This window comes from Triticum aestivum, chromosome 7B (assembly GCF_018294505.1).
Source record: "Triticum aestivum cultivar Chinese Spring chromosome 7B, IWGSC CS RefSeq v2.1, whole genome shotgun sequence".
NCBI classification, from domain to species: domain Eukaryota; kingdom Viridiplantae; phylum Streptophyta; class Magnoliopsida; order Poales; family Poaceae; genus Triticum; species Triticum aestivum.
The window spans coordinates 257,120,285-257,131,907 of record NC_057813.1 but is presented as its reverse complement, the minus strand read 5'-3'; the positions used below and the strand labels follow the sequence as shown (position 1 = coordinate 257,131,907).

The 11,623-nt window shown below is 47.6% G+C and overlaps 1 pseudogene; it reads left to right on the top strand.

Annotated features, from left to right (window-relative positions):
* The first annotated feature begins 8,567 nt into the window (after window positions 1-8,567).
* Window positions 8,568-11,310, top strand: LOC123158886 (protein DETOXIFICATION 33-like; annotated as a pseudogene).
* Window positions 11,311-11,623: the final 313 nt, after the last annotated feature.

The window sequence follows — 11,623 nt, the reverse complement described above, 5'->3', positions numbered from 1 at the left end:
TCGCCCAAAGGAAGGCCCTCTCGATTTTGTTGACGCTCTTTATGACCGGTGGCGGGATGATAAGAGGAGTGGCATGGTAGATGACTTGCAAGGTGAGAACGGATTTGACAAGGGTACCACGACCCGTAGTGGTGATGTTTTGCCCATCCCAAGGGACAAGCCTTGTGGCAACCTTGTCTTCAAGGAATTGGAAATCTGCTCTCTTGAGTTGCCATATGGAAAGAGGTAGGCCCAAATACCGGATGGGAAAATAAGCTCTGGTCGCCGGCAAGTTATGGAGGATCTCCCCCAGATTGCGGTTACCACACCGAATGGGGACAAAGGAGCTCTTTTGGAAGTTTGTCTCTAATCTGGTGACCTCACCAAAACAACCCAAGATGGATGAGAGGTTGTCAATATCTTGCTTGATGGGAGCCATGAACACCATTGCATCGTCGGCATATAGTGAGGTCCTACACACAGCCCCACGGCCTCTGATCTTGTGAAGCAACCCATGCCTAGTGGCCAAGTGGAGAACTTGTTGGAGAGGGTCAATGGCGATGACAAACAATATGGGCGAGAGTGGGTATCCTTGGCGAAAGCCCTGGCCGTGCTTAATTGGGGGGGCCAGGAACACCATTGAGTAGGATCCGAGAGGTAGATGTGCAAAGTAGGGCCTCAACCCACTCACGAAACTTTCTAGGGAAGCCTCTCCGTTGTAGAAGATCAAGAATGTAGTCCCACCGCACGGAGTCAAAAGCCTTCCGAATGTCAAGCCTGAGAAGGATGGATGGCGTTTTGCTTTTGTGGAGCCGACGAGCAAGGTTGCGCACGTACATGCAGTTGTCATGAATACTTCTCTTTTTGATGAAAGCACTTTGGGCCTTGGAGATAAGGTTGTCCATATGAGGCCCAAGACGGATCGCAAGCAACTTAGCAATGATCTTGGCTATGGCATAGATTAGACTAATAGGCCTATAGTCACCGATCCCCTCTGCCCCATCCTTTTTGGGCAAGAGCACAATGTTTGCCGAGTTAAGCCAATGGAGGTTGGTAACATGGAGGTTACCAAATTGGTGGATGACCCGCATGACATCATCTTTACTAATGTCCCAACAAGACTTGAAGAACATTCCGGTGAACCCATCCGGTCCGGGAGCTTTGTCATTGGGCATTTGCTTGATGGCATTGTGCACTTCCTCCATCGTGAAGGGTTCATCAAGTGTACCAAGGTCGCACTCTTCGAAGTGAAATTGATCCGAATTGAAGTCCTTTTTCCTAGCATTACTCTTTCCAATGATGTTGGAGAAGTGGTCAAGAATGATTTCCTCCTTCCTCCCATGCTCCGTGACCCAACCATTATTGTGCTTCAATCGATGAATATGATTTTTCTGCCTCCTAGCGTTTATGCGCCTATGGAAGTATTTGGTATTGGCATCGCCCTCCTGCAAATTGGAAATGCGGGCACATTGTTTTCCTTGAACGCTCAAGGACCGCCAAACTGACCACTCTTTTCTTGAGACGAGCCCGAAGATCATGTTCGGCAAGGCTTAAGGTGCGAGATTCTTGTGCCACATCAAGCTCAAGAATGATTCGAAGGGCGGCATGCAGATGGAGTTTGGACTTGGAGAAGAGGCTTCTACTCCATTCGGAAAGCCGGACACCAGTCTTTTTGAGCTTATGGAACAACACTTGATAAGGTTTGGTGTGCACCGAAGGCTCATTCCAAGCCTTATGCACAATCTCATTGAAACTCGGAAGGGAAGTCCAAAAAATTTCAAATTTAAAGCTCCGAGGTCTTCTAGGGCCACAATCATTGGCAAGCAACAGCGGGAAATGGTCCGGGAGCGATGAGGACAGGGCATGAAGAATGTGAGTGTTGAAGTGAATGTCCCATTCGGCGTTGCAGAAAAAGGAGTCAAGCTTGCACAAAGTAGGATTTATCCTTTTATTGCTCCAGGTGAAACGACGGTTTTGAAGGTGGATCTCTTTGAGCTCACATGATTGAAGGGCGTTGCGGAAGCGGGTGATGTGACTTCTATTAATATTGCGCTTATTTTTGTCACGGGCCCGATAGATTTGGTTGAAGTTGCCTAGGACCAGCCACTTGGATCCGGATGCGGGCTTTTGGGTGATCAACTCAGCGAAGAAATCATCCTTTCTCGAGGCAGTAGAAGGGCCATAGACGGTGGAGATCTTGAAGGTGGTGCTAGACTCACGCAAGGTGACCGAGGCGAAGAGGCGGAATTCTAGCGCCACAATGTCATTGATGTCAATGACGGAATCATCCCAGATCATTAGGATGCCACCATGGGTGCCCACCGCCGGTAACTGGGCGTAGCTACGAAGGCGAAAACCTCCCAGATATGCAGCAGTGAACTTGTCAACGTTGTCTAACTTGGACTCTTGGAGGCACACAATCTGACAAGATGAAGCTGCAATGGTCTCATGCACAGTAGTTCGACAGTCCAAACAGTTTAGACCCCTCACGTTCCAGCACAGAATGTTAATAGATTGTTCTAACATTAAAAAATAAAGCATCTCCCATGTCTGAGCAGCAATGAAACAAAGATTGTTCAAGCAGCAGCATGCTGCTCCACCTCCTCATGATCGAGCGCATGCTCTCCACCATGGCTAATCAGGGCAACTTCAATAGCCTCCGCTTCTTGATCATGCTCATTGCTAACGTGTGTTCTCTTGTTCTACCAAATTTCAGACTACAACATGGACGCTTTTTGTCACGAAACTTAGTGTGCACATTCAGTTTTGGCCATTGAAACTTGTGCCTATTCTGCTGGATCATTTGCTGCCAATTAATTACTGCGCACATGCAGCAAGTTGGATGCCAACTCAGGTAAAACATTAATATTTGTGGTGCGTAGACCACACACGCCTCATCTTCTTTCTCGCTCCCCTTTCCACATCCTCCAGATCTGCTCAGTTAAGACTTCTATCGGTCTTGTTGCAAACGCTTGCCGGATGTCGACGATGAGACTTGCGGATCAGGAACACACCATGATCGTGTGGTTGCATTCGATGTTACCCCGGCAAGACGAGCCACCGAAAAAACCACAGTTGATCCCAGTGCAGTTCATGTGGAGGTAAATGATTTCTTAATCTCGTCCAAACTCGCTCAAACTAAAGTTTTTTCTAAATTATCTGTTGGGATTTTTGTACTGCGCTGTTTACAATGACCGCAGAGGATTGTGCCACGAGAACAACATTCTGAACAATAAGTGTTTCTCTCTCTTTTCGAGACATGCTGCAAAGAAAGAAGAAAGAACGGTAAGTTTCAACAAAGTGTTTGATTTCTGACTTAATTGTTAGTTCTTAGTTCTTTATATGTAGGGTCGCTCATTGACTGAACAAAATGTCGATCCAACAGTCTCTCATTCGCCTTTGTTTATTTCATCATTTTCCAAAATTTTACTTACTTGACATGTTCTTTTAATATATCCTCATTACATATAAATTCAAACCTAGAAACTCGTATCAATATTTTACTTATTGCTAGATCACGACCAAAAGATACCTAATTTTGTTAGTACCAATTTTTATATACATGTCTATGTATCTGCAATTTTGAGGTTTTGTCACATGACACTTCTTACATTTTAATTTTAAGCCTACACGTCATTCTATGAAAAATAGTCTTTAAGCAAAATAATATCAACAACATACAATCTTCTTTTCATAGGTCGCTTAGAGCAAAATAATATCAACTACATATACCTCAGATAATATGTGGATATACATGGGTCGTGCAATTAAATCTTCTATTCTTAAACAGTTGCAACCCACTACCTATTTTTCCTCCTCATGCAACCATGCCACATCATCAAGTCATGCACGTGGTCACAAGTACTTACTTTTCCTCTTCATGTTACCATGCCACATCATCGTCATGAATGTGGTCCAAAGCTACAATTTATGCACTAATCTGCTCATTGTTTCACTAATTTTTGTGTGGGCATAAATGGTATATACATTGGACGCTTAGAGCAAATATATGTAGATCGTGTTACACACTTTTGCTTAAAATGGCACCCGGTTTACTTCAATTCAATAGTTTATATTTTTTATACATCATTTTGTCAAATGCTTCATATGATTTATTGTTTTTAAAATAATAGAAGTTTTCTATGAAGGATTGAATTAGTGACATTCATATAAACCTTTAAGAAAATTAAAATAAAAAATAAACAATGACAAAATTTGCACACAATTTATACGTAAATTACACTTTTCTATAATATGCAAAAGAAAACACATAATAGTGAAATTTTCATAAAAAAGGAAGTTTCCTAACAACGAATGAATTAGTGGCATTCATATTACCATTAAAGAATACATAAATTGAAACAAAAACTAAAATAAAATCAAAATAATAAAGTTTTGTAAGGAAGAACGAATTACTGGCATGGTATTACCCTTTACGAAAAACAAAAAGAAATGAGAACTGAAATAGAATCAATAATGAAGTTTTCTAGGAAAGAATGAATTAGTAGCTTGGTATTACCCTTTAAGAAGAAAGAATATGAAATCAAACTAAAACAAAATCAAAGCAATAAGGGTTTCTAAGAAAGAATGAATTGATGACATTGGTATTATCCATTAAGAAAAAGAAAAACGAAAAAAATCTACAACAAAAAATAAAAAAATGCACACAATATACAAGAAAATTGCACTTATAATGCTGAAATTTTCATAAAAGAACAACGAATTAGTGGCATTGCTATTGCTCTTTAAAAATAAATATAATAAAAATGTGAAAAAAAAACTTGCACTAAAATTACACTTTTGTGGTATACAAACAACAATCATATGATAGTGTAATATTCAGACACATTGTATAGTATTTGTATGTATATATTTATACTCACCCAACACCCAAAAACACCTACCAAAGAAAAGAATAAAAATCCAACTAATAAAGAATAACAAAAAACAAGAGGAGAAACACATAAAAGAGCTTTCTTTTAAAGAAAAAACAAAAGGGTAGAGAGGAAGGCTGGGCAGCATAGGTGAGCCTCAGCCCAGTAGAAAGTTGACCGACCCAAATACGTGGTCAGTCAAAACACAAAACCTAAGCCAGCTCACAGAACAGTACGAATCTCAAAGCAAAAATCATTGTCCAAAAAATCGACTGACCCAAAATTAATATTCACGGGACTTGTGTATAGTTAAATTGAAAAAAAAAAGTTACTTCATGTAAGTTTGACAATGGATCGACCCCGCTATACCCAAAAAAGCTTGTGTGCCGCTTTATAAATAAATTGACAACCGAAAAACATAGAAAGGTAACGCGCACACTATCTCTGCTAGCTGGGGATTCCAGCTATACAAGAGAAGCTCAAAACAGCTAAAGAGGAGGTAGGAGCTAAGGTAAGCTAAGCACGAGGTTAGCAACAGAGATCTTGATCGTATCATTTGAGTAAACGCATAGCAGTCATAGACATGGACAGCCGGGCACCGCTATACAAAGCACTTGAACACCTCTTAGCAACTGAGATCTTAATCGTATCAATTGAGTAAACGCATAGTAGTCACATAGACATGGGCAGACGTGGGTACAAACATTGCGTTATTCGGTTCGTGTCCTTTCATTATGAGGTCGTGGGTGAAGTCCTGACACAAGACAGGGTCCTTGAATCCTTGATGCTTTAGTAGCCAGCTCAGAACTTCAGATCATGTACCTTAGTTGTTTCTGTGTGGCTCCGATCCAAATTGTAACGGTAAAAAATGGCCGGTGGCCATCTACCAGCACTCCCTCGCGTATCTCCAGGCCCAGGCCCCGCGTCACCCCCCCTAGGGCGACTCGACCGGAGCCCAAAAACCTAGCCGCCGCCGCCGCGCACTCCCTCCTCATCTCCCTCCGCCGCCGCCGGGGGGCGCCGCCGGGCTAAGCCCGGGGGCTGACGGCGGTGGCGGGGGATTTCCTCTCTCCCGTGTCTTCGGGATGGTGTGGGACCCCTAGGCGTATGGTGGCGCAGCCGATTCGGTTTCTCCAGCGCAGTGGATGGCTGCGGCAAGCGGCGGGTGGCCGGCCCGTCCTCGGACGACGGCGGCTAGGCGCAGCGGGCGGCCAGTCATAGATTTCGGGCGCGGCGACGGCTGTGGTCGGCGTGGTGGCCTGCTAGGCTGCGGTGGCGTGCAATCCACCTTCAGATCGGCGGCGGCGGTGTGGAGGGCCTGGTGATCTCGTCGGCAGCACTTTTGGTCGAATCTGTTCTGACCGGTGCATCCGGCGGTGGTGGTCATCTCTACCGTCAGAGATGGTCAGCCTGAGACTGGGTGTTCAGATCTCCGAATCCATCATCTAGTACCGATTGCGAGTCGGGGAGACATAGTGGCCGGTGAAAACCAAGCCGACGGTGGGCGATGGCGGTGTTCTGTGTCGTTATCTTGATGAAGGCATCCTTATGTGACTACTGTCGACCCACTCGTATTGCTCTAGGGAAACCCTAGGATCGGGTCTTTCAGATCAGAGGATGGCGACACTGCGGTGTCGTTTCTCTCTTGGGAGCATCGTTTGTGGAGCAGCGCTGAGGTAGGAGGTGGAGCGGCTTTGTCTTGCGCGAAGCTTCGGTGGAGATGTCAAGTCATGCCCGGTCGACAGGTGCTACGCTTTGTCATGCATGGTCGGTAGGTGCTACCCACGACAGGTTTTCCAGAGACTTCAAGCTCTGTCGGCTGGTGGTACTTGGCCTGATGGTGCTGAGGTGTACCGGTGGCGACCGTGACGTGTTCAGCAGTTCGCGCGCAGGGAGGTGGTGCCGTTGGGCGTCGTGGTGGCATCGACGACAGCTAGACCAGGCAAGGTTGATGCGTTAGTACAGCTCTGATGGAGTGGTGGTAGTTGACGGCGGCGGCCTCTGAGAGCGCGCCGGATCGGTGTGTGCCCCATACCCGGCAAGTGGCTTGATTGGGGCCTCTGGTCTTAAATGTTAGGCTTGACTGCAAGATCTGTGGTATTAGGCCTGGACTGTCATCATCCCTTCAACTGGATAGAAGCAGGGCCGTCCATAAGGGTGGCCAAGGTGGGTGACCGCACATGCCCCCCTAAAAAAGTGGGGCCCCAAAATCATTAATCTCACGCTAAGTATATTGCATGTCAAGCATGATCTCATCCCTTCTCTATGCATCCCTGCATGCACGGGATTTCTTACCTTGATTATCTCCCCTCGCATGCGCCTGATTCCTTTCCATATCATGGGGACTCTTTACTGCATGCACCATTTATTTCTAGATCTTCTAGCGCGATAACTGCATGCATGAGGATTAGGCTGGTCATAGTGGGGAGTAACTTAGACTAATGTCATATGCATGACATTAGTCTAAGCTACTACCTTCATAACGCAAAGTAACTATGATATTACTATTATAGATGGTTTCATTTATTAGCTTGTAGACTTATCTTTTCTTGGGAAGCGCTATGTTACAGTAACATATTATGTTACCACCTCACATTAAATACTTGCCACATGAGCAAAAATTTCTTGAAGTGCGCTATGTTACTAGCTAAGTTACTTCCACTATGACTAGCCTTAGGCAGGAAAGAAAATCATCATGGTGATCGCTCCATTCGCAGGTCCAAATTTTTTTTTACCATAGACTTTGAGTGGTAACAACCTATCGAAGGGAATCAACGAGCTGGAAATAAAAAAAGGCTTAATATTTTAGAATTCCCTAAAAATAAATACACACATAATAATGTGAAATAAATTTCAAAGGGAGTTTTTTAAATAAAATGTCCCTATTCATATATATATATATATATATATATATATATATATATATATATATTACGAGAAAGCTTCTGATCTATTTATCTTCAAGACCTTATTTATATTTTTGATGATCATATACGCAAGTGTGTAACCTGGAGTACACTCCGCGCGATGCGATTCACACCATGCGATCGGGTGGTCAACAAAGTGACCAATTCTTGGGTGATATGCGCACATTACACAAATTGATAGCCAAACTGTGGCATATATTTTTTTCGCACCGAGGCCCCAATTTTAGCATATATTTTTTCCGCACCGGGGTCCAAAATTTCTGGAGACGGCCCTGGATAGAAGTAGCGACAGATGTTGCCTAGATGGTGGCTTCAGATTTACTATTGTATTTTTTTGTAAGGTCTTCTGTGAATAATTAATAAAGTGGTTGTATGTATCGTCTAGACGTAGAAGCCGGAGGTATTCCTGCTTTTCAAAAAAAAAGTTGTTTCTGTGTTTTTTACGCAGTAGGCAGTCCATTAATGTTCTGTATTACTTGTGTTTTTCTTGGTTAATGGTTTTATATTTTCACTGGCAGCAAATTGCATGTGTTGTTTTGTAAACAAGTACTCCCTCCATAAACTAATATAAGAGCTTTTACATCACTATTTTGGTATTTTTAAAGCTTTTATTTTAGATCACTACTTTAGTATTTTAAAAGTTTTTATATTTATTTAATCATGGAGTAGATAAGAGTGACTACATGCGTGCAGCCCGCGCTGTACGCTAAGCCGTCCAGCGTTTGTCTCCTATAAAACCCGGATGGCGACTGCGAGCGATCCGATCGAAAGCGAAAGCGATGGGATCTACTACTAGTAATCTATACTACTCCTATACTAGCAGTATTTGCATAGCAGTGGACTGGATTGATTAGTGGACACGCGCTCTGTGGAGTTATCGAATAAACATAAGTTGGACATGAGATTTGTGTTGTCGAGACGGCGTGGCTCATCTTGTTCGCCACCTCGGTTTTCGCCTATATAGCCCAGAGAGCGCGCCGGTTAACTCGCAAGGATAGTACCATCACCATAGGAAGCGGAAGCACCAAGTATCGTCTGATGCTCGATCGGGCAGTTGACTGGCAGCTGCCGCATTGCATTCGTGGTATCGATACCGCACCGGTCCAGTCCAGTGTTGACTGTCTTGGGATACAGGACAGGAGAGACCTGTCCAATCCATGGCTTCTTGTGCTGGCGGTGGTGACGAGCCGCTGACGGAGGCGCTGCTAGCGAGGGCGGGCAGCGGCGACAAGGATGACCTGGAGGAGATCCACAGCGTGTCGGCGTTCCTACGGTGCGCGGCGGAGGAGAACCGGCGGCTGTGGCACCTGGCCGGGCCGGCCATCTTCACGTCGCTGGCGCAGTACTCGCTGGGCGCCATCACGCAGGTCGCCGCCGGCCACCTCACCACGCTCGAGCTGGACGCCGTCTCCACCGAGAACTCCGTCGTCGCCGGCCTCGCCTTCGGGATCATGTACGGCATGGGGAGCGCGCTGGAGACGCTGTGCGGGCAGGCCTACGGCGCCAAGAAGCTCCCCATGCTCGGCGTCTACCTGCAGCGCTCCTGGCTGCTGCTCACCGCCACGGCCGTCTGCATGCTCCCGCTCTACCTCTTCGCCACCCCGATCCTGAGGTTCTTCCACCAGGACGACCAGATCGCCGTCATGGCCGGGCGGTTCTCGCTCTACATGATCCCGCAGCTCTTCGCCTACGCGCTCAACTTCCCCATCCAGAAGTTCCTGCAGGCGCAGAGCAAGCTGGTGGCCATGGCGGCGGTGTCCGCGGCGGCGCTGGTGTTCCACGTCGCGCTCACCTGGTTCCTCGTGGTGCCCATGCGGATGGACCTCGTTGGCCTCGCCGTCGCGCTTAACGCGTCGTGGTGGTTCGTCGTGCTCGGCCAGCTCGCCTACATCGTCATGGGTTACTGCCCCGGCGCCTGGAACGGCTTCCAGTTCGACTCCCTCGCCTTCACCGAGCTCTTCAGCTTCGCCCGCCTCTCCATCGGCTCAGCAATCATGATCTGGTACGTACATTTCGTACAGCTTGGTGGTTGTACATACGTACCACCTACTTATGGTCCAATGAACTGCCATGAACTGTTGTAATTAATCACCTATATTCCCGCTCTTTCGCCATGGAATCTGCGATGATGATATCTCTATCGCCATGGAATGGTAGCTTGGAGTTCTGGTTCTACATGTTCCTTATTGTGATCGTGGGCAATCTTCCCAACGCTCAGGTTGCCGTCGCCGCAGTCTCCATCTGGTGAGCTAGCTGTTATAATTGCCACCTGCCAAGCTGAGCAAAACGGTAGCTGGCTTTAGTAAATACGTAGTACTAGCTAGTATACTATATAGTGGCACTGACATGTTGTGATTTCTGGATGTGGCACATTGGCTGCCGCGTGCAGCACCAACCTGTTCGGGTGGCAGATCATGGTGTTCTTCGGATTCAATGCAGCCATCAGGTAATCTCAATCAATCAACCAATCTGCATCAAAACATATTTGTGCGTGCGCATTAATCCAATGGTTGGAGCAGCGTGAGGGTGTCGAACGAGCTGGGCGCGGGGCGGCCGCGGGCGGCGAGGTTCGCGATCGCGGTGGTGCTCATGTCGTCCGTGGCCATCGGAGTGGCCTTCTTCGTGGCCGTGCTGCTCCTCCGGGACGTCTACGGCGCGCCCTTCACGGAGAGCCCGAGGTGGTGCACGCCGTGGCCAGCCTGGGCGTGGTCTTCGCCTTCACGCTCCTGCTCAACAGCGTCCAGCCCGTGCTGTCCGGCGTGGCCGTCGGGGCCGGGTGGCAGTGGCTGGTGGCGTACATCAACCTCGGGTGCTACTACGGGGTCGGCATCCCGGTCGGGTACATGATCGCCTTCCCGCTGCGCCGCGGGATTCAGGTACGCGCTCCTGCGTGCATGCATGTCTTTGTTCGTTTGGCTGCCGAGCTTAAAACCGACCGTGGTTGTTTGGCTTTGGATGAAATGCAACAGGGGATGTGGGGCGGCATGCTCACCGGGGTGGGCCTGCAGACCGTGATCCTGATCGCGATCACGATGCGCACCAACTGGAACAAGGAGGTGAGCGATCCTGGTTTGACTGTTGGGTTTCAGCCTCGGGCAAAACGAGACGAGTCCTGATACTGCAGTATCTTGGAATGTGCAGGCAAGGGAGGCGAGCTCCAGGATACGGCAGTGGGGTGGTGGTGGTGATGGTGCATCGCCCAGGATCCCGGACAGCTTCTAGCGCCTCTGCCTGTTTCTTGGTGGCCAACCAAATCTGACTAATTAAATCTTGTGCGTGTTAGGCGAGCTATAACCAAAACTGGTCCCGTGGGCAGTCCCTCTTGCCCCGTTTGTGTTTTCTTGTCCACAACACGCAGCACCGCAAGATCCTTGCGCCGTGGTATGAAGACGGAAAAGGAAAAGGTTGCAGGGAGATCCCTGTGACCGAGACTTGAGAGTGGTGCCTGGTTTGCTTATAGTCTGGTGTGGTTTGGTTTGGCCTTCTCTTTTCTTTTGGTGAGTACTAGACGCCCGCGCGCCGTTCGATCACATCGTACAGACTCGTTCGATCACATAGTTCCCTTTCCTCTGGCTCTCCGTCACCCTACATCCTCTCCCCCACTCGCACGGGAAAAAAGGGGAAAAGCATAGACCCGCCGCTCCAGCTCGTCGGATCCCGAACACCGCTGCCCCCGCCATCAGTCTCCCATGTCGCTTGACCCGGTGCAACACCCGCCATCGACGGGTCCGAGGTCGGCCATGGCTGCTTGCGGCCCCATCCATTGACAGTGGCAGCTCCGCCATTGCCAACAACTCCCGACCTTGTAGCAAAAAATCTTATCGGATATAACTTCTACGATTG